Source organism: Taudactylus pleione, unplaced genomic scaffold (genome assembly GCF_031769625.1).
Source record: "Taudactylus pleione unplaced genomic scaffold, aTauple2 ptg000370l, whole genome shotgun sequence".
Classification (NCBI taxonomy): Eukaryota; Metazoa; Chordata; class Amphibia; order Anura; family Myobatrachidae; genus Taudactylus; species Taudactylus pleione.
In genome coordinates, this window is record NW_028284771.1 from 1,211,221 (window position 1) to 1,233,265 (window position 22,045).

The following is a 22,045-nucleotide window of genomic DNA, read 5'->3' on the forward strand; positions in this document are numbered from 1 at the left end:
TCGTTTCCGACATCAATCATTGCACGAACATGCCGGTCAATCTGCCGATAACGACAGATTTACCATGTTCGGGGATGAGGGAGGGTGCCTACAATGAACAACTAATTGTTTAGTGTAGGCACTGCAGGGGATGGGGAACAACGGTATGATTACGATGTTGTAATCGTTGTATTGTCTTTCCCTAGTCGCCTTGTGGCTTTACTGCAGCTACTGTAGTCTGTAGAGGCCAGCACACCTAACTACAGGCTAGACTACTATGACCTGACGGCGCTACGGTATATTATCTTCTCTCATCTACATTCTCAGAGCCTCTCACATATTGGAAAGTAGGACTCTCTCCCGGAACCTGATCCACTTTCTTGTGAAATGAGCCGATGTAATTTGCATCCTTGCACTGTAGAGACAGGGTCCAATAATGCAAATGACAACTTCACTCCACAGCAGTGCACAGGGCCTTATTATGCAAATCATATCACCACTGTCCCCACACTGCCGTTTTAAGACACTAGTCACATCTATAGATTGTAAGCTTGCGAGCAGGGCCTTCCTACCTATATATCTGTCTATTACCCAGTTTTGTTCTATTAACGTTTACAATTGTAAAGCGCAACGGAATATGCTACGCTATATAAGAAACTGTTAATAAATAAAATAATTAATTACAAACTAAGCAGGGGCATAATGAGGCAAAGCCAGTTCCACACTTGCCCCTTGGTCAGGGCCGAAACTGGGATATCTGTCACCCGATGCAAGACAGTAATTTTGCGCCCCCTCCCTTCCTGTACCTGGATTTTGTCCTTGCTCCTTCATAAGGCAGTGCACTAGTCAGACGTCCCTGGTATAGTGACTTACATAATTCCACACACCATAATGCCACACACTGTAATGCCTATTACCAAAGTGCCACTTACATATTTGCCCGACACCATTTTATGCCCCACAGTAAGGCTTCTAATTACTTTAAAATTACCTGCTCGTTGTCAGGGGTTTTATGCTCATTACCAGAGGTTCCATGCTTGTTGTCGGGGGTTTCATGCTCGTTGCCATGGGGTTTCATGCTCGTTGTCAAGGGGGTTTCATGCTCGTTGTCAAGGGGGTTTCATGCTCGTTGCCAGGGGGTTTCACGGGAGAAGATGCAGATTTCTGCATCTTCTCTCGGCAGCGCCAGCGTTCCCGGCACTTTCAGGAATGCTATGTGCATTGCGCTAGCCTAACAGACACTAGAGGTCCAGCAGGACCTCTAGCATCTGTCTTATCCTTGGCAGCAGCCATTTTTGGATGGCCGTTTGCAGCAGAGCCCATGCGGACGGAAACGTCCACAATGAATTTGCAGCCCCCAAGTCACCGCGCACTACAAGACTGCACGGGGTGTGCAGGAGCTGAGTCAGCCCTTTTTCACCACCTGCATTCCGGCACCCGGTGCACCTTTAGCCCCCCTAGTTGTGGCCCTGCCTTGGTCCATAAATTAAGCAAGTATGGTATTACCAAAGCAATGCACTTCCATGCCACATGAAGAAGTCTTTACCTCTCTTAAAAGTTGTCCCTCTATCGTTTCAGAAACAGACAACATTGCAATAATGTGATAAAGTTATTCTCTAGTACTTCACATCTTAACTTATCAGGATCCCAGACTGTATTAGTTAATGAATAAAGAAACAACCATAACATTCATTATTTCAGCCCAAGCATTGCAACTAGAAAATAGAAACAGCAGCAGAACATAACCTTCACTTTCATATTTAATTATGTCATGGCACTGTTTCATCTTACTGCATCCAGGTTACACCACGTTTGGCCCTAAAAAGTATAATCTGTATCTGTCCCCAATACCCATATAGGAGTGTTAAAGAGAACAACAATAGACTAATGTAGTACACTGGCGTACACCCAGGGTGTGCCCCTTAGGTGGATTGGCTGCTGTAGTCAGTGCTTGAAGGACCAGAACGGAAGTAGGAAGGAGTTGTCACAGTTAAACCTTTTAACTTAACAATATTAAGCATGCTTAATTATAGCTGCCACATCTCCTTCCAGCTCTGAACCTTACAGTGCAGCAGCAGTACATCGGATTCCACGATGAAAGCTCAGTACACGCTCCTCTCTCTTAGGGGTCTATGTACTAAGCAGTGATAAGAGACAGAGTGAAAAGTGATAAGTAAGTGATACGGTGCCAGCCAATCAGCTCCCAACTGTCATCTCACAGGCTGTGTTTCAAAAATGACAGTTGGGAGCTGATTGGCTGGCACCTTATCACAGACTTATCACTTTTCACTCTGTCTCATAACACTGCTTAGTACATAGACCCCTTAGTGACCTCTGGTGCCAGTCTTCCATGATCAGCACCACCATCTTCCATCCCCAGCACTCCTGAGACCCAGAATAATACCTACTCTTCTTTTAGGAATGTAATGCAGACTGTGTGAATAGATTTACACTGCCTGATCACTGCACTCAGATTCTTTACCTATGATCTGGTTATCAAAGATCATATGAGGTTAAACAGCCAATAAATAACCGTTGAGTTCAGAGCGGCAGTTATCTGCCAGGAAGAAAGGAATACTGTGCAGACGATATGCCAATGTTTACAAAGACTGAGCAATTATCTGTGATCGGTGCATGTGTCAATTTCATTACTGTCCTGGCTTGCAGTAAGGATTTATTCGAAAGGCAGGGACAGTTTGTAGGAGGCAACGGGAATGTGGCAACTCAAACACAGACGTGTTGCGGCCGTTTTGAGGACATGCAGTAAAAATGGCTCTGGCATATCAGCCATTCTGTGCAACCATAGAATTACTCAGAAGGCAGATTATCGTCTGATCTGCAACTGATGCTGTGTCTTTGTACGCATCTGTGACATTTGCATATTTTAAAATAGATGTTAATAAAATAAATTCCCGTTTGCTTTGAAATTTCAGAACGTAGGTTTATGGCCTGCACACTCCTTATCAAGACCCATGTGAACGTTGCTTTATTTCATTATAAGGAATAGATATCAAAAGATAACTGGGAAAAAAAAACCTTTAATCCTCAGTATATCAGACGTTGTGTTGTGCCATTATATAGAAGTCCTTGGAGATGAGTGAGCCAAGTCTCATCAGGAAACTTCATGCTGTTATGTATTTCAGCTTGTTTGTTGGACTCTGCATGCTCCATTTACCTCACTTTCTAGTGTCCTCCATTGACCCACGCCCTGACTACAAACCCATTAACCCCTGCATGTCACACATAATTGTGTTTGGCATCCAGATTCACTAAGATTTAACACTATTGCATGCAGTGGTTAAGTTGGTTTTTAGACAGACAATGTGCAGTTAAATACTGTATATAGTGTAATGGCAAGTACAGTATTTCACATACACAATGTCCATTTAACACGAACCTAATACACCCTGTATGACACAATCAATCTTTCCAATGTCACATAGACCACATTTATGTGTGTTTAGGTGCGTGTTCTGAGCAACAACAACCAAACCTCCTAAAACATGTCTGCAAGTGTCATGCAATGAGTTGCTGCAACATGATTGGCTGATTAGATATCTGCATTAATGAGTTGATCTATAGGTGTACCTGTAGTGGCAACATAATGTATAGCATAGGGTCACGTTTACGGAATGTAACATTTTACTGTTAAAAAAATAAAACAAAAATAAAAACTACAGTTCACATAAGATGGCTCATAATTTTGTATTATTCTATTTTATTATTATTCAGAGGAAAGTTATTAATTATGCTTAAATGGATTATACTCTGGAATCCTTACTCCAAGTTGTAAAATGAATGTGACTGCTTCCTTTGAAACTGATGATATATTTATACACAGGGCTGGCTCCAGGGGTCGGAGCACCCTGTGCCGGCTCTTTACAGTGCGCCCCAGTTTTGCAGCACGCGATCAGCTTGATCGCTCCCACCACAGGCATAGGAGACTGCTGTGGCTGCTTCTTATTAGCCGCGAGCAGTCTCCCAGTGCAGCCCAGCACACAGCAGCGTATACTGGGCTGCTGTGATGTAAGATATGGGGGGGGAGCGGTGCCACCCCCGGGCCCCTCCAGCAAGCCCAAGCCCAATTAGTACCCGCTCCCCCCCACACACTTCTCGGCGCCCCTATCCTCAACATAGAGGCTCTATTTGCGTAATTTTACCCACTTGCATTTCCTTTCTGTGCTTCTCCCGGAGATTACATAAAAGTAGGTATGTATGTGTTCTAGTAGCTGTAACTAATCTGGTGGGGAATCGGTATGGAATCCCGGCTGCCGCATGGCCGGCAGTTCGATTCCCGGCATCGGCAGCCCGACAGCGCTGGAAATCCCGATCGTCCCTAAGGTAAGTATAAACTAACCTAACTTAACCGCCTAACCCTAACCCTCCTTAGGGGTGCCTAACCCTAACTTCCCCCCCAAGTGCCTAACCCTAACCCCCCCTTCCCCGCTGCCTAAACCTAAGTCCCCATGTGGGGGTGCCTAACCCTAAGTGCCCCCGAGGGTGCCTATCCCTAACTCTCCCTTCCCCTAGCCTAACCCTAACCCTCCCGGGGGGGTGCCTAAACCTAAGTCCCCCCCGCGTGCCCTAAACCTAACCCTCCCCCCTCGCGGCTGTCCACTCGCGGCGCCCGGCATCCCTTCGATCGGGATGCCGGTCGCCTGTCTCCCGTCGTCAGGGAAATGACAGGTCTTTAGATATAGACGCCCGGCATTTCACCCTCGCCGGAATATGACAGTCGGGAAGCCGGCTGCCGGTATTAAGGCAGCCGGTTTCCCGATTGTATACCTCTGGTAGAGTTCAGTTTCCATAGTGCAAGGACTCAAAAGCAACTGAATATATCAGTGCACTCAGAAGTGGAGTAAAATTGATAGTGGGACAGAGCCCTCAAATAGGGACGTTTTGGAGGTATAAACTAGCCCAGTACTGTACTTCCTGTGATTGGTTGCTTATCAGGAACAGGTGAAGCTCACTGGCTAATTAGAAATCCCGGGAATTGACAAAGGAATGGGATTGAAATGCAGGTTCAAATACCGACAGTGGCTGCCTGACAGGATGAAAATCCTGACAAAGACAGGCAAGTATGCTAACCTCCCCTGCCCCCCCCCCCCAACCCTAACTCTCCCTTAGTGGTGCCCAACCCTAACCTCCCCCCAGGGGTGCCTAACCCTAACCCCCCCTTACCGCTCCCTAAACCTAACCTTCCCAGGGGGGGGTGCCTAACCCTAACCACTCCCCCTGAAACCTAGCGCTAACCCCGCTAACTGCCTTAAACCTAATCCCCCCCCCCCATGGTTAACAGGACGGGCGCCCCAGATTTACCTTGTTCGGGCACGCGTTGTCCTGGATTACGGCGTCGGGATTATGATAGTCGTCGATATTTCGACGCCTATCATAAATCCCTAGCCGGCATTCTGCTGTTGGGATTGTGACCGGCGGCTACAACTACACCCTGACAGAAAAGCAAGGCAACAGATCAGCAACATAGACTCCAAGGTTCAAGAGCTAAGCAGACTAAGGGCCTGATTCAGCAGTGAGCTGAACGCAGAACCCGAATATCGGGAATCTACACATGCGCAGGACTGTGTACGTGCAGAATTGGTCTTGCAAAATCACACGCAGGCCCCCATACGCCTCTGCCTGACTGACAAGCACAGGCGTTTGCAGGGCGGTGCGGGGACGGCCTAGATTCCCGGAAATGGGGGCGCGTTGTCTCCATTTTCCGTCAGTTGCAAGGGCAGGATCTGCGTCCATGGACGCAGGATTCCTGGCCTCGCAGGCTGACAGGACCCAGCCAGGCTGCGGTAAGCTTTAGCTCGGACCAAAGGGGTAACCATTACGACCGATGGTTATGATGGTGATCCCAGGCTGCGATCTCTGGCGCAGCGCTGAGATCACAGAAGCAGCAAGAAAGTGTCAGACACATCCTGCTGCATTTGCATTTTTGCAGAACGGAATTGCAAAGTAACTTGTGTGCTGCTTTGCAATTCCGACCTCTGCTGAATCAGGCCCCAAGTCTCTGAATGTGGCATGGGACTGTTAATGCTTGTGCCATTGAGGTGGCTTTGGGCTGTATATGTTGGCATCATTGAGCGATTATGTGGATTTATACATTGAGTAGGTTGACATGGTGCTTTTATGTTGAATGTGGCTCTGTACAGTACATTTGGGAGCATGTGAGTCTTGTGGGTATAAGGCTGTATTTTATGTGGAGATAATCACGATCTGTTATGCATGTAGTATTACTTTCAAATTCTTTACTTCTTCACCCAATGCAGAGATATTTTTTCACCATATCCCACAAAACAATAATTCATTATTTTGGCACACCATTGATATTTTTTACCATATAGAGCATTGTGCCATGAGAAGCACCAAAGAAAAAAAAAAAAAAAGCTAATAACACTTTCTGACCTGGGAATCATTCTGTAACAAAATAACCAGTGATATTTCTTGTACAATAAGTGACTTACATGGAAGGAATGTAACTCCTTTGGGATCGTTTTCCACTATAAGGTCTGTTCCATGTGCTCTAACAAAACTATATTACTTTTTCACATCTCTTACCACTGTTTTCTGTGCTGTTGTACTCTGGAACTTTACTTTGTGACTTTAAAGCAAAGTCAGGCTGCACAAATGTATCTACGCTAACACAATAGTTTACACCATAAACCTTTACACCTCCGTGGACCTGAAGACTTGCACTCAAAGAACCAATGGTCCAAAAGCAGATCTCTGGTTTGGAGCCTTAGGGCCGGATTCAATTTGAAGCAAAAAGTGCCGTTTGGAGAAAAGTTTCCGCAGGATTCGGACTGTCCGCCTGTTTTCAAAGTATCTCCATATTCAATTCCAGGACGATTATGCGTAGGCGGAAAGTCAATGTATTGTAATAGGCGGAAAAGTATCTCATATGAATAGCAGGAGAAAAAAAGTGTAAAATCATCATTTTGGGGTGCAAACATGGGGAAACAACTCAGAACCCTTGAGACTGCCCCCTAAAGGACAAATCGAACTTAAAATAAATAAAAAAAAATTACCTCACAACACCCCAAAAAAGTACTTTAGTGTTGGGGGCAAAAAAGTAAAAGTGGGGGGACAACTATAAAAACTAGTGAAGTAGACTTCTTGGGGTGCTGTAAGAAGGGGCCAAGTGTTTTTGAGATTGCAGGTGCATGTATGAGGGTGGTTTTTCCCATTTTTTAAAAGTTCACTTTACAGACAAAAATATGCTTGCACTCATTTTCAAGTACAGGTTGAGTCTCCCATATCCAAAATGCTTGGGACCAGGGGTATTTTGGATATCGGATTATTCCGTAGTTTGGAATATTTGCATACTTTAATGAAGTATCTTGGGTATGGGACTCAAATTTAAACACAGAATGCATTTATGTGTTATATACACCTTATACACACAGCCTGCAGGTAATTTTATACAATATTATCAATAATTTTGAGCATCAAAAAAAATGTGTGTACATACATGAAATTCATTTATGTTTCATATACACCTTATACACACAGCCTGAAGGTTATTGTATTCTGTATTTTAATGATTTTGTGCTTTAAAAAAAGTTTATGTACATTGAACCATCAGAAAACATAGGTTTCACTTTCTCAGTCATACTAAAAATATTCCGTAATTCGGAATAGTCCGTATTTCGGAGTATTTGGATATGGGAGACTCAACCTGTACCCCAAATTTGACTGGACTACTTCATTTCACCCAAAAAAAATACAACTTTATGCCATTCTTCACCACTTTTGCAAAGACGCTAATAAGAAGAAATTTAAACAACTTAAGTACCCCAAACACTTTTATTAGGGTTATTAGTACACATCTACATTGACTCCCTATGTAAGTGCATCTTTTTTTGGGGTACAGACTGATTTCCCCAATTCTGACAGTACTTTCTGCCTGCTCCGCATTCGCTTGTTTAGGAATTGAATAGGGCGAAAAGCGTGGACGCGCACGGAAAGTTTTCGCATCTGAAACAGGCGAAGGAGGCAGAAAGTCAGGCAGGCGAAACTTCTCCGACTTTTTGCCTCTAATTGAATACGGGCCTTAGAAGATGCACTAAGCCTTGGAAAGTGATAAAGTGGAGAGTGATAAAGTACCAACCAATCAGCTCCTGTCAGTTTACAGGCTGTACTTGAAAAATGACAGTTAGGAGCGGATTGGTTGGTACTTCATCACTCTCCACTTCATCTCTCTCCAAGGCTTAGTAGAGCTCCCCCTTAAAAATAAAAGGATCATTTTATGAGTTCATCATTAGAACTGAAGATATCAAAGTTTAAAGATTGAAAGACAAAACACAAACAACCCACTAATAATAGTTTGATGATGTGTAATGCTGTAAGTAGTGTTGAATGTTTTGACTAGAAGTGCCTTCAACAAGAATATATTCAGTCACTCAAGTATGTGGGTGGAAGGCTTTCAGGAACTATGGCAGGCAAATGATTGACAAAAGGAGCCAACAAAATAGACAATACAGCTGTGGACGGGAGGGAGAGCTCTCTCCGTACTGTGATTAAGCCATCTCTTTTTATGGCCTCATGCTGAGTTGAACGCAAATTGTTTGCAACAAAAACACAGGTGCATCCAGGGCCCTCAACATCTTCTCTCCTTCCTCTATAGTAGCTGGTTTGCAAGCTGCATTCCCATTCTTATGGCAATCCTCCCACATTACATACCTAGGGATTAAACTCACTAAAAATATGTCACAACTATTTCACGCTAACTTCTCCCCTCTTCCATCATCAATATACTTGAATTATAACCATTGGCATCTGAAGCAGCTTGCTTGCCTGGAGAAAATTAATGTAGTTAAGATGAACACGTTTCCCAAATTGCTTTATGTCGTCCTGACTATTCCAATAACTGTGCCCGAGTCTTGGCTCCGTTCACTCACTTTTCTGATTCTACAGTTAATTTGGTACCAGAAACGTCCCAAAATTCAACGAGATTTGTCACGTTCAAAACAATCAGGGGGCCTCCAACTTCCAGATATTAAGTCTTACTATGATGCTATTCATCCTGAAAAGAATTATTGAATGGACTAGTAATAGAGACATTAAGCAATGGGTCGCCCTAGAAGGCTGCTTCATGAAGCAACATACTGAAATTGTGCCGTGGCTACCCTCTCTTCCCAAATTTTCTCCTCCTCATCCAACAGCATCTTCTACACTTTCTATCTGGAAGTCTTTGAGAAAACTTCCTTCTATCTCTTCAGAGTTCAGTCCTCTCACCTCTTTTCTGGCTAATCCAAAGTTCCCGCCAGGTCTTAAAACTTCACATTTCCCCGCCTGGACCTCTGCGGGCCTCTTTAGAGTAGGCCAACTGGTGTCCATTTCAGGCATTAAACAATTCTCAGAGATCCGTGAAAAATGGGACATTCCTCACTCCGATTTTTGGAAGTTCCTCCAGGTTCGCCATTTCCTAAACTCGGGCAATAAAGTGGTCCTAGCTAAAAGGGAACTTACCTCCTACAAGAAACTGTCTCCCCCCCACACGATATGTGTCCTCTACCAAATGCTATTATCAGAACAGGCGCCCTCCCTTCCTGGACCAGGGCATGGGAAAAGGATTTAGGCCTCTCTCTTTCTGAACAGGATTGGTAGAATATTTTTATTAAAGCCCATTCCAGCTCTATCAGTACGCTTGTAAACACAATATAAGATTATAATGCGATGGTACAGACACACCTCCCTGCTCCATGCCATGTTCCCATCTATCCCCAACACCTGCTGGAGATGCTCCTTAGGACTTAGGATCTTTGAAACATATTTCTTGGGACTGTTCTTGCTTATCTATTTTTTGGTCTGAGGTTATTTCTAATTTCCCAACTAATCGTAGGCTGCCCTGTGCCTACAGACCCTGCTTTTTGGCTACTTAACCATTCCTCTACTCCAGTTTCCAAATACAAAAAAACCCTACTACGTCACCTAAGTAATGCGACATGTTCCGTTATTCCAATACTGTGAAATTCTGATAAAAACCCTTCTCGCAAAAGATTGGTTCCATAAGATAGATTATTTTAGGTCTATGGAAGATATCTTAAGCTCTTCACTAGACAAACCTACTGACTTTATTAATATCTGTTTTTCCTGGCTAGAGTACAAGTCTTCAGATGATTTTAAGAATTACTTTATAGCCTACTACCTAACTTATGACCCTTAGATAGGGACCATCGTTTCCCTTATTTTTGAAAGATCCCTTCAAACTCTTTTTCCCATTCACCCATTTCTTCTCTCTCTTCCTTTCAGTTTCTTCTTTATTTCCATTTATATCCGCTATATTTTTTTTTTATTATTATGCAGTGTTTAGTTTGTACTATGCTTTTAATTTTTTATACAAGACATGTATATGACTATAGTTTTTAACAGATTATCTATTGTATTGATACATGTGCAGTGTCTGTATTTTTCTGTTTATGCTAAAACTTAATAAAAATAGAATACACACACATAAAAAAAAAAAAAAAAACAGGTGCAAATGTGACGAGAAAAATTACGCAACCTGCATATGTTGCAGAGCTTTGTGCCAGGAGAGCAATAATATATGCACCGGGTAACGTTTATGTCAGACGTGCCCTGACAGTGTTAGTAGTAAATGCTGCAGTACCAGTACAGAATTCAGTATTTTGATTTAAGCATCATATACATAAGAATGTTAGTCTCTGCCTGGACATTAAGATGAAAGAAATACTGAGTCATTTATTTAAATAAACAAAATGTCAATTTGCATTCCTGTCACACACAGATTGCAAAGATTTAAATAATATAGAAGGTAGCAGCAGCCTCATGATGCAGCCAATTGAAAGTGGATGCTGATCATCATCATCATCAGTGCGTATTTTGCTCCAAAAGAAACCCTTCCAGACAGGTGGAAATACGCTATATCAGTGGTCTGCAATTGCATGAACATGTCCTTATTGTACCAAGCCAATGTTTGCAAGTCCCCTCCATGCTACTACTGTAAGCGTAGGGAGTTGCACGTGCCAAAGAAACTAGATGTGCAAGGATTTTTGGTGTGCAGGCACAACAGTAACTAAAAATTGTGCTTCTGTGAAATTCTACATAGGTCCCACTGTGTGTAGCAGTTCAACAATGCAGAGCTCCCCAGATGATAATGGGGAAGAAAAAGGAAATAAAAGCAGCTTCTGATTTCTAAAGGACCCCCTCTCCATTCTAATTATAACACTGACACTCAGGGGTAGATTTACTAAAAGGTTGATTTTCGAGTAGATTTTAATAGACTGAAGTCGGCTCAAAATCGACTGTATAAAGCATTGCCAAAAATGCTCATGTACTAACATTAGATTTCACCTTCAAAAACAGCCTAAAAATCAAATATAAAACACAAGTAAAAAAGAAGCATGTACAGATCAGTATGATATTAGCATGCTTCTTAGGGTTAAAAGCTCCTAAAAAGTTTTAAAACTGCCCCCAACCCCCATAAATTCATAACCAGCCCTGCACCTTTTAGCCTGGTCTGGTCATGGAAAATCAGTGGAAAAACCGGCATGGGGCTATCCCTAATTTCCATTAACAGCACCAGCTTCTGGAGCTGGCTGTAGACTGCAGGTGAGAGATCGAAAGATAGGCTTTGCTTTTTAGAGTTTACTACAAAGGGGTCAGATTGTAGTCCACGTGGTAATAATGGGGACTGCGATCTGCAGCGCTAATTAGCACTATGCTGGAGATTTCTGAAATTTCCTGCATTGTGCTATCAGCACATAGCAACAATACAAAAACTTATGCAGAAACTGCAGTTTATGTAAAAAAATGGCTTGATACATAGGCCCCTTAAAGTGTTGAGCTTAATGAATGATAAAGCAACCAGCCTGTTGGTGGTACAACAAAAGACTGTGTTGTGCTCCTGTACCAAAAATTAAATTCTATAAATTGGGGTCTTCACAGCCCTCCTACACCCGTCTGTCTCTCGGCTCTGACAGTGCCTTATGTGACGCACTTACTTTATGCCTTAAAAATGGAAAAAAAACCTTCACTATTTCATAAACATGTTTCTTATAAGTTGACAACTTTTTTAGCTCTAGAATCAAAAACAGGATCGTAAAGAATTATTAAATTTCAATTAAATCGGTTGTATCCAGTGTGCAACAGAATTCGTCATACTTTGCAGATGCTTTATTTGTGTATGTATCTCTGAGACTGTTATGACTGATACCAGGAGACAATATCTCACAGCTGCATATTCTGTCATAGTGTGTTAACTTCTACATATACATTTATGGATGTTCCAAGATGACTTTAATGGGTCAACGTGAGTTTCTGTTTAATGATCCTAATAACTGCACCATTTCAGAGCCATAAAATTACTTACAAAGTTATTGTGTTAGCAGTATATTTCCAATTTAATTATATATTGTCTTTGCAATGCCTTTTTTATTGTTAAAATGCAAGAAAAAGCGTGTATAAACCACATATACTGTATGTAAAGTGCTTAATATGCATTCAACAAGTACAGGCAATCTTTTATAAACATGGGACTTACACAAATATGCTAAATTTATATTGTCTCATTTGGTTCAACAATATTTATTTTCATGCAGAATAGTAACATCAGTGTATACGTAGGCTTTGTGGCTATGTGGCTTCCTGAGGTTTGTTTACAGCATGATATATAATAACCAGATCTATAGATCACTGAGCATACCAGCAAACAAGTAACATAATATACCATGTAAGATTTTGGATCCAAATTCTTTCCCCCAAAACTTCATTTATGCATTGTCAAAATAAACTGTTAGAATTATGCCCATTTTTTGGTTTCCCAAATTATATGCTAGATTCCTAAATACAATAAAGTTATTTATAGCACATGCTGTGTTCTGCTGAGTTATTGTTTTGCATACCTTATGTAGTTTTGTATATTAAGCTGTGGTCTTGTTACAGATGGGTTGGGTATGAGATCATGGCGATCGGGATGCCGCTAGTCAGAATACCAACAGCAGCATCCCGATCGTCAGAATCCCGACATCCATAAGGAACAAGGAAAGTCTAACCCTTACCCCTACCCCTCTCCGGTGCTTAAACCTAACCTCCCCCCTAGTGCCTAAATCTAACACTCCCCCCCCTCCCCGCACTCCAAACCTAAAGGTGCCCACACATATACCGATGTGCTCACGATACGATTTTATGGCCAATTTCCTCATGAACTTTCACGGGAGCTCCCTTGCCGTCGTGATCACGATTTGGAGTTAAAAATGTCCAATCTGACTAAAGATCTATCTTGCAGCCAATGCATTGTAGCCCAGATTGGCTAATCTGCCCTACAGCACGGCAGATCAGAAGATGCGATATACGACGAGCGGGGACGCGCATCGGCATCGTGCTCGTGAGTATAAACTCACGATTTGTACTATTTTTTACCCGATTCGTCGTCACGATTCGTCGAAATCGGCCAAATCGTGTAAAATGTCGCTATATGTGTGGGCACCTTAACACTCTATCCCTGGTGCCTAAACCTAACCTCCCCCTCCCCATAGTGTATAAACCTAACCTCCCGCTCCCTGCAACAGAAACCTAACCCTCCCCCCTAGTGCCTAACCCTAACCCTCCCCCCTAGTGCCTAACCCAGCACCATAACCCTCCCCCTAACCCCCGATATTTACCTTTGGGATGCTAGTGGTCGGGATATCGGCCGTTGGCATCCTGCATGCCAAGATGCTGACTACATTTCGTTACAGATATGTCCTTTCTTACTGTTGCTTCAGTCTTGTCTAATAGCCCCTCTCAGCGTGCCAGGCCCCGGGTGATTTTGCTGCACCGAGAGTCTCTCTCGCTTAAAACATGCATCTTATACACATAAAACTGAATGTTACAAAACTACAGTACATGGCTAGCTTACATTGTCCAATTTTGTAGCACATCTACGTACAACTAAGGGCCGTATTCAATTAGGAGTGAAAAGCCGTTTTTGCGTGGTTTTTTTGCCCGATTATTTTTCTCCGTATTCAATTCCATTCCATTCTGTTTTCGCCTATGCGAAGTCAATGCACTGAAATACTTTTTCTCCACAGAATAGCAGGAGAAAAGAAGTGCAAAATCTATATTTTGGGGTGCAGATGTTGGGAAACCACTCAGAACCCTTGAAACACCCCCCCCCCCCCAAAAAAAGGACAATTCATCCCTAAAAAAAAAAAAAAAAAGTTACAAAATTTCCCAGGAACACCCCAAAAAACGCATTAGAAATTTAGGCAAAAACGAAAAAAAAAAACTTCAAAAACTGGCGAAATGAGATTCTGGGGGGTGCTCTTAGACGGAGCCAAGTGTTTTGGGGATTGCAGGTGCTTGTATGACGGAGGAATTTAACTTTTTCAAAAACTTCACTTTAGAGACATTAAAATATGCTAGTACCCATTTTCAAGCACCCCAAATTTGATGGAACTACTTATTTGCTCCAAAAAACACTGCTTTATTCCATTCTTCCACACTTTCACCAAAACGCTAATAGCAAGCAATTACCACCTCTTAAGTACCCCAACTGCGGTAGTTCAATTAGGGCTAATATTAAACTACCATAATGATTTCCAAAGTCAGCCCATCTTTTTCTGGGGTACAAAGTGATTCCCCCAATTCATCCTGCACTTTTTGCCTGTTCCACATTCGATGGGTCCCGTTTTCGCTTGGATGCTAATTGAATACGGAGTAAATCGGGAGCGCGCACAAAAAGTTTTCGCCTCTGAAACAGGCGAAGGTGTCGAAAAGTCCGTCAGTCTGAACTTTTACTAACTGAATACGGCCCTAAGTCTGAATCTGTGTAAAAAGGGCTCCGATGCAGCTCTTACTCCTGCCGAGTTCCGTCATGCTTCATCTGCGACTTTACACGTGTGTTATACTAATCCCTTTACCATTAAAGTCGCATTCCAGCATCTCTGATATACTGAGAGTGGCTTTTTGCTACATTTGTGATACGACTAAAAACGCTAAATTTAAAGAGAAATACGATACGTTATTCCGCTCAGAGGATCTCATTCAGACCCACTCGCTAGATGCGTTCGCTCACTCGATGCGTATGCAAATTTGAGAAGGCAGGCGATCACACAGTAAGGCATTAGCACGCACACTATGTCTTGGCGTGCGATCGCTTTGTGTATGCAGACGCCCACCAGCTTGTTTTAAGACGCCCACTTGCGCACGTCATCTCCAGGAAGTGTATGCAGCCATCGGCAGAGTACCATTGGATGCGATTGCAGCGTTTGTGGCTGACCATACCCTACCGCAAGCACTGCGAGCAGTTCAGTGTAAAATCCAGCCAGGTGACGTGTACTATGACGGTGTCTCTAAATTATGCATGCCTCTGAAATGACGTTGAGACGCTCATGCATACCTGCGTTCGCACCTCCACTCCCCGGTTTCTAGCAGCCAGCCGCTGCCACCACTTACAAACGGCTTCTCCTGTCACTCACTCTGCTGGGCTGTCTATGCGCACCAAGCGTACGCTTCCCAATCTCTCACACTGGTTTGCGCACTGCAATGCGTACGCATGCGCACACCGCGAAAAATCATCTGGCTACGAGTGAACGCATCCTAGCGAGGTCTGAATCAGTTCCAGAGGGCCTAGTCACTCTGACCAGCAAAACCAGCACATAGAGCAGCTCTGTTATTAAAGCTCCAATAACTCTTCATTAAAATTATTCATTACTATTAACTTGTTTTCTGATATAAACTTGCAACTTTCCACTAATTTTATTTAGATTATACTGTATCCTTGTTATTAGACAATTCTAGACTAATGGCACACAGTAGTATTGTGCACTTGCAAACGCTAAGCTAGGGAGCACTGTGCTTCTACTCTGATTTGTCCTGCACATTACATGCAGAGTTCACATGACTGCAGACCTGCTATGTGTAGGAGAACAGCGTTGGTGCACTGCAATCCCTAGGCCAATGGTTCCCAAACTGTGCACCGTGGCACCCTGGGGTGCCTTGGGCCACTTGCAGGGGTGCCTCAGGTTGGTGGTCCAGCACCAAATCAAATTTATGGTCAATGTAATGTAAATATGTGGACAAACAGAAGTGAAAAACCTGTCACCACATAACAACCTAAGGATGACAGGTAAGCACAATTTACTGCACTTTACTACATTTTTTTGTGAATTTCTCAACAACAAACTTAAACTTAGGGGTGCCATGAAAACAATGCGCTGTGATTAAAAGAAAGTTTGGGAACCACTGCCCTAGGCTAATGTAGGCAGGTACAGAAAGCACGTGTGCCACTCAGCCTACTGTGATGTACTATAATATAAAACTGGATAGACGCTATAGTGCAAAAAGTTATAATAATGCCATTTACATTCATTCATTATTCGAAATAACAAATGATGTTATGTTACATAAAGTATGCATCTACACTGAATTGCCTTTGGTCAGTAATAATAGTTATAAGTGTACAAATATGCTTTAGACAAACGTACTATAGGTGAAAATTGCATTTGCATCTACAATACTACTAGATTGCCCAATTAGTATTGCTAATATAAACTAACGCATCCACATAATTTATTATAGGTGCATAGGATTCACATAAAGCATGATTCGATAAGTGAACATAAATTACTAATGTAGATTTGAACACACCAATAAAAGCATATAATTGAAACCTCTAAGCAATTTTCCTGTCAGAAACAGATGAAATAGAGATGGCCTGGTAGCTTTTAAGAGGAATTAACTGACTTGCCGTATTCTAGCACAAGTAGCAAACATCACTGATTGGATTACATTGTCTCGGAATTATAAATACTGTGCAGGTATAGTAAATGCTGGCAAATCTCTTCTCTCTAGCCTACTGCACTATAGAAGTATAAAAACAGCTGAGTGTTTCTATGCTCTTACAGCTCAGGATATGCAAATGTGGGTTTTAAGTTAGAGTCGACTGACATATTGCTTTATAATGACTGCAAAACTGCAGTATTCTTGCTGCATAGCCCCTGTTGGGATTGCCCATTGTGATACCTGGGGGTAAATTTACTAAAGCAAGTTTTTAGAAGTGAGTTTTAAAAGTGATGTTGCCCATAGCAACCAATCAGATTCTAGCTATTATCTTCTAGAAGGTGCTAGTTAAATATTAAGTAGAATCTGATTGGTTGCTATGGGCAACTTCTCTTTAAAACTCCCTTCTAAAAAGTCTCACTTTAGTAAACTTACCCCCAGTAATCCATAGGGCCATATCCAATTGGACAGGAAAAGCCCCATTTTGGCGAAAAGTTTTTGCCGATGCGAACTTTGCGCTATTGTGCAATCCTATTGCCGGAGTTTTAGCACATGCGAATTCTCCACAGGATCATTCCATGCCAAATCATCACAAAAAAGTAACTTTTTAACCCAACAGTCTCAGATTTTCATGAAATTTGGTAGGATGATAGACGACGTAAAGTAACTTTCATATGTAAAATTGTAGCCCTCAGTGATACACAGTGTTCAAGCAACAGGGTTGCAAACATGACAAAATATTTATATTTATGCTTGCATGGTCAAGTAAAACGAATCATAACTTTGCTTGTAATTGTGGTAGAACTTTCATGTTGGTCTTGTTTTGAAGCTAAGGGGCAATAGTTATCATAAAAATAGTAATTTATTTAAATGTTGACTTTTCCATTTCAAGGTCACATCATGTGACCTTTGACCTTGAATATCTCAAAAAAAAGTGTACAGATGTGTCCACATACATCTTTCCTCTGTGTGCTACAAGTTGTACCACACAGCGCAGGAGCTCCGTGTGACTTGGTAGCGCCAAGCGTCTTTTCGTGCGATGTGAATAGATAGCACAAGCAGCTTCTGACTATTAAAATAATATGCAGCATGCCCATGTTCTGTGTGCAACTGCAGGTGTATCTGCATGCTAAACACTATGTTACAGTGTTACAGCCGCTGACACTGAAATGTAGCGTTTCGCATGCAGATATAGCCGCACTCGCTCACAGAACATAGGCATGCACAGACGGTGTAATGGTTAGCGTTACTGCCTCACAGCACTGAGGTTAAGGGTTCGATTACCACTACGGCCCTAACTGTGTGGAGTTTGTATATTCTCCCTGTGCTTGCGTGGGTTTCCTCCGGGTACTCCGGTTTCCTCCCACACTCCAAAAATATACTGGTAGGTTAATTGACTCCCCACAAAATTGACCATAGTGTGTGTGTGTGTGTGTGTGTATGTGGTAGGGAATATTGATTGTAAGCTCCACTGGGGCAGGGACAGATGTGACTGGTAAGATATTCTCTGTAAAGCGCTGCGGAATATGTGCGCGCTGTATAAATAACTGGTAACAAAAATAATGCTGCATACCATTTAAATCAGCAGAAGCTGCTTGTGCTATCTATTCGCATCACTGTTCGAATAAGACACATTTGTCGGGGTGGGGCTAAGCTCTGTGTCATGAGCAGGAAAAAAACCATCAGGTTCCACATTGCCATCGATGGCAGAAAAGAATTGGCTCTCTGCCATTGATGGCAAAACCATCGACCTACTGTGTTCTTCTCAGTCTAGCTGCAGCTTCTGCTTTGAGAATTGGTGATAGAAGGGACTAAGGGCCTGATTCAGAGCCGGACGCAAGTGGCTGCTCGTTCGCTCCGAGCGATGTTTGCCCAACTGCGCATGCATACGGATCGTTATACGCATGCGCGAACCAGTCAGTTGCGGCCGGAATTCATGTGCTCGCAAAATAGCGAATGCCTGATAATTTGAGTGACAGGCATATGTGGGTGGTAACAGGGGAAGGTGCTTGAAAACGGGGAGTGGAGATCCGATCGCATGCGTGCTTAAAAGGTCAAAACGGGTGTTTTATGGGTGTGCATAATTAAAACAGCAGCGTCAATGACCACGTCACTGGGTTATTTTATAGCCAGAACTGCTCACAAAACTGTGGTAGCAAAAACCAACCACAAGAATAGCGAGCAGCTCATACCCTGTTGGATGTACTAGATTAATCTAATAAATAGCGGACATGACGTAGGATGCGAGTGGCCAGGGGGCGTAGTTTCCCAAAAAACGACCGCAAGTGTTGTTAGCTCGTTCAGACCTAGAGGCGTGAACAGACCGCAAACAGCGAACAGTTCATTTGAATAGCCACCCCTATTTTCTGGACGAGCGAGCGCAAGTAGCGACCGGCTCTACGGATGCTGTGATGATTTGACATGGAATTACCCCACAGACAAAAACCGTCTATCTGTTTTCACCATCTCTGAGCAGGTGAAAAAAAGTGCTAAATCCCTATTTTTAGTTAAGAATGTGGGAACTTGTTTCAGAATTTCTTGGATTTCCACTGCCGAGATTCTGACCGCCAACATTATCAGCGCTGGGATCGCGTAGTTAAGTGCTGATGTAATACAGAGCCTGTAGAGCCCTGTGGTAAAACAACAACAACAATAACAACAACGTTTGTGTAGCAGTCCCAGGGCTCTGGCTGGATGGGAATCCTACAATACCACCCTTAACTTGGCGGCAATGCAGCTTTATGAACTAGGCACACCCTCTGCTGGCTGACTAAGCCCCATCCTTTGTCTGATCATGACCCTCTGTGGACTGGCCGTATAATAAATCTATATAGGTCTGGTATTTGGCAGGACTTACCAGGACTCAGCGGCGCTGCAAACGTTTTCTTTTAAAAGCTACAGAGATGTATGCAACATCTTTAATGACGCAACTTTACTTACATATTGACCCAAGCCCTTCACTAGACATGCCAAAGTGGAAATTATGAAAAAACAATTTCACTGGCTCCAAACAACAGTAAACAGCATCAGATGCTATTTGCCAATCATTTGCGCAAATACTTAGTATCCTCCATTTTCCTACTAACAATAAAATGATGACATTGTGGTTTTTATCTGGCAATGTTTTATTATGTGTCTAAGTTGTAGTCAAGTTTCAGTAAACAGTCATTTCTAAATAAGACTCCTATTAGTCATTATCACCACTAAAACAAGGATGAAGACTGTCACGTGATTGTAAACAGACTTCCTACAGCAGGACGCAGATGTGTTTTTGTAGCATACAACAAACAAAACACATCACATTAGGCTACACAGAAAAAGAAAACATAAATGTGACAATCAATATGTATGCCACATAGTTGCATAATATGGTCCTAATTACTTTTGTGGAAACCAGAAGTGTTGTCCTAATTATCATATTCTCAATCTGGATGTGTAAAATGTGCATTATCATGTCTGATAATGTAACCTGGATAACATGCAGATCCCATTCTAAGAAGTGAGAAATATAATGTGCTTATGAGAGAACTCTTTATATAAAAAAAAAAAACAAATATCCCTCAGAGGAGGTAGTATATATTTAGAACTAGAGCATTTAAGGTCTTTAGCTTTGAATATTGTGAAACAAAAAGAACAGCAGCAGGCTAGACTTGGAGTGCAACCAATCTGTCTCAACCCACATCTTTGTAATCACTGAAGGTAATTAATACAGAGGGTGCTGCTATCTGAACTGTGTGCGCTCCCATGATTATGGTAATACCACCCTTTATGGTGGTTGGGTAGGTTTGTCCTCTCTTGTCAGAGAGGCAGGTCTGATTTATTATCACGTAACTTCAAATAAGGCTGTTATATTAGTAAAGTGATGTTCGAATCAATGGCAGCGGATGGACAAGTAAAGACTTAACACTGACTGTATATGACTGATAATCACTGTCACAGTGCCAGATTACTCTCCACACCAGGCCCACGTAGCTCACACTTGTCTGTCTTTACATCAAAATGGAAATAAATGAGCCCACTGTGATTGGCAGCTCAGTATAACATCAGTCATCATGTCTCACACCTATCTCGCCTTGCTTCTCAGACAATATTGACCCACTAGGTTTCACAATGAAACTGTTTCTTGTCTTATGTGATTGTATTGCAGTCACTGTAATTCAGTGTGGTTTTACTTTTGAAGTGAGCAATCTGGTTCTTTATGCACTTACATTCACACATATATACATTATATGTACACACACATTATACATATATATGCCACTGAATGGCCTACTGCTTTGTCTTTAGATTTCTTTGTTTCTCTCATTCTCTATGCATGTTTCTTTGTCTGTGCCTACATATTAGGCTCTCCCGGCTTTGTGTACTCCATTTCTCTTGTCTGTCTTTGAACCATTCAGCAAGTGCCCGTCTTTCTAGTCCGCTCCCTGTTTCTCAGCCTCTTGACTCCTATGACCTTTTTATACTCCTCTATATTTTGCTTTTTGTCAATGTGTCTCCAGACTGGTATAAAATAACAGTTTATGTTCTCTCTGATTTCTGTAGCAGTCTTAAAAAAAAAAAAGATAATGATCTAGTCCGACACCTTTTTTTTCTGCTACAATCATATGTTCACACTTTATAGCAAAATAAAATGTAAGTTCAATATTACATTTAGTTCAACATAGGATTATAGTGCTTAGCTAATGCACTACCCCCAGTCAGCAGGTGATTCACTTTTGTGTCTGTCCATATAAGCACTGTATAGATTAGTAAGAATGCACAGTACTATATAAAACCTCATCAAATACTAAACCTACCTTACAAAATATTCATGGTACCCCATATAGTTCATCATCATTATTCAGACTTAAAACATGCATCATTGATTCAGATACACAAAAGGACCCAATATAGAATATCTTACTGTATGGATGATATTTGTAGTGGGTACACAAGGTAAAACTGTCCCTTATCCAGCACTGCCAGATGTGTGTTACCAAGATGTATACTAGTCAGGAGTCATACAGTACTTGCACACCTGAAGCTACAGACATGCGGGCACTGTGGTTTGCCATTTAAATATTATAAGTCACAATCACATGAAACTTTAAAACATTAAAAGGGGGAAAAAGTTAGAGGAAGTCAGCAAAGTCCTATGTAGAAATACATACACTGACTGAGCACAGAACGTGGAAACACGAGCAGGTAAAACAGATACATAAACAATTAAGTCTATGATATTAGCCTTCAGTCTTTATCAGGAGCTTTGTGAAGTGTAAATAGAGCCCTAGAAGGGTAAATATTTACTCTGTAGCAATACACAAATAACAACTTCTGCTGTGGGTAAGGTTGGCAA

The 22,045-nt window shown here is 42.1% G+C and overlaps 1 protein-coding gene across 1 annotated transcript in view; it reads right to left on the reverse strand.

Annotated features, from left to right (window-relative positions):
• The window catches only part of ST8SIA4 (ST8 alpha-N-acetyl-neuraminide alpha-2,8-sialyltransferase 4), a 228,446-nt gene that overhangs the window by 205,994 nt on the left and 407 nt on the right, over window positions 1-22,045 (reverse strand). The gene's annotated exons all lie outside the window — the stretch shown is intronic.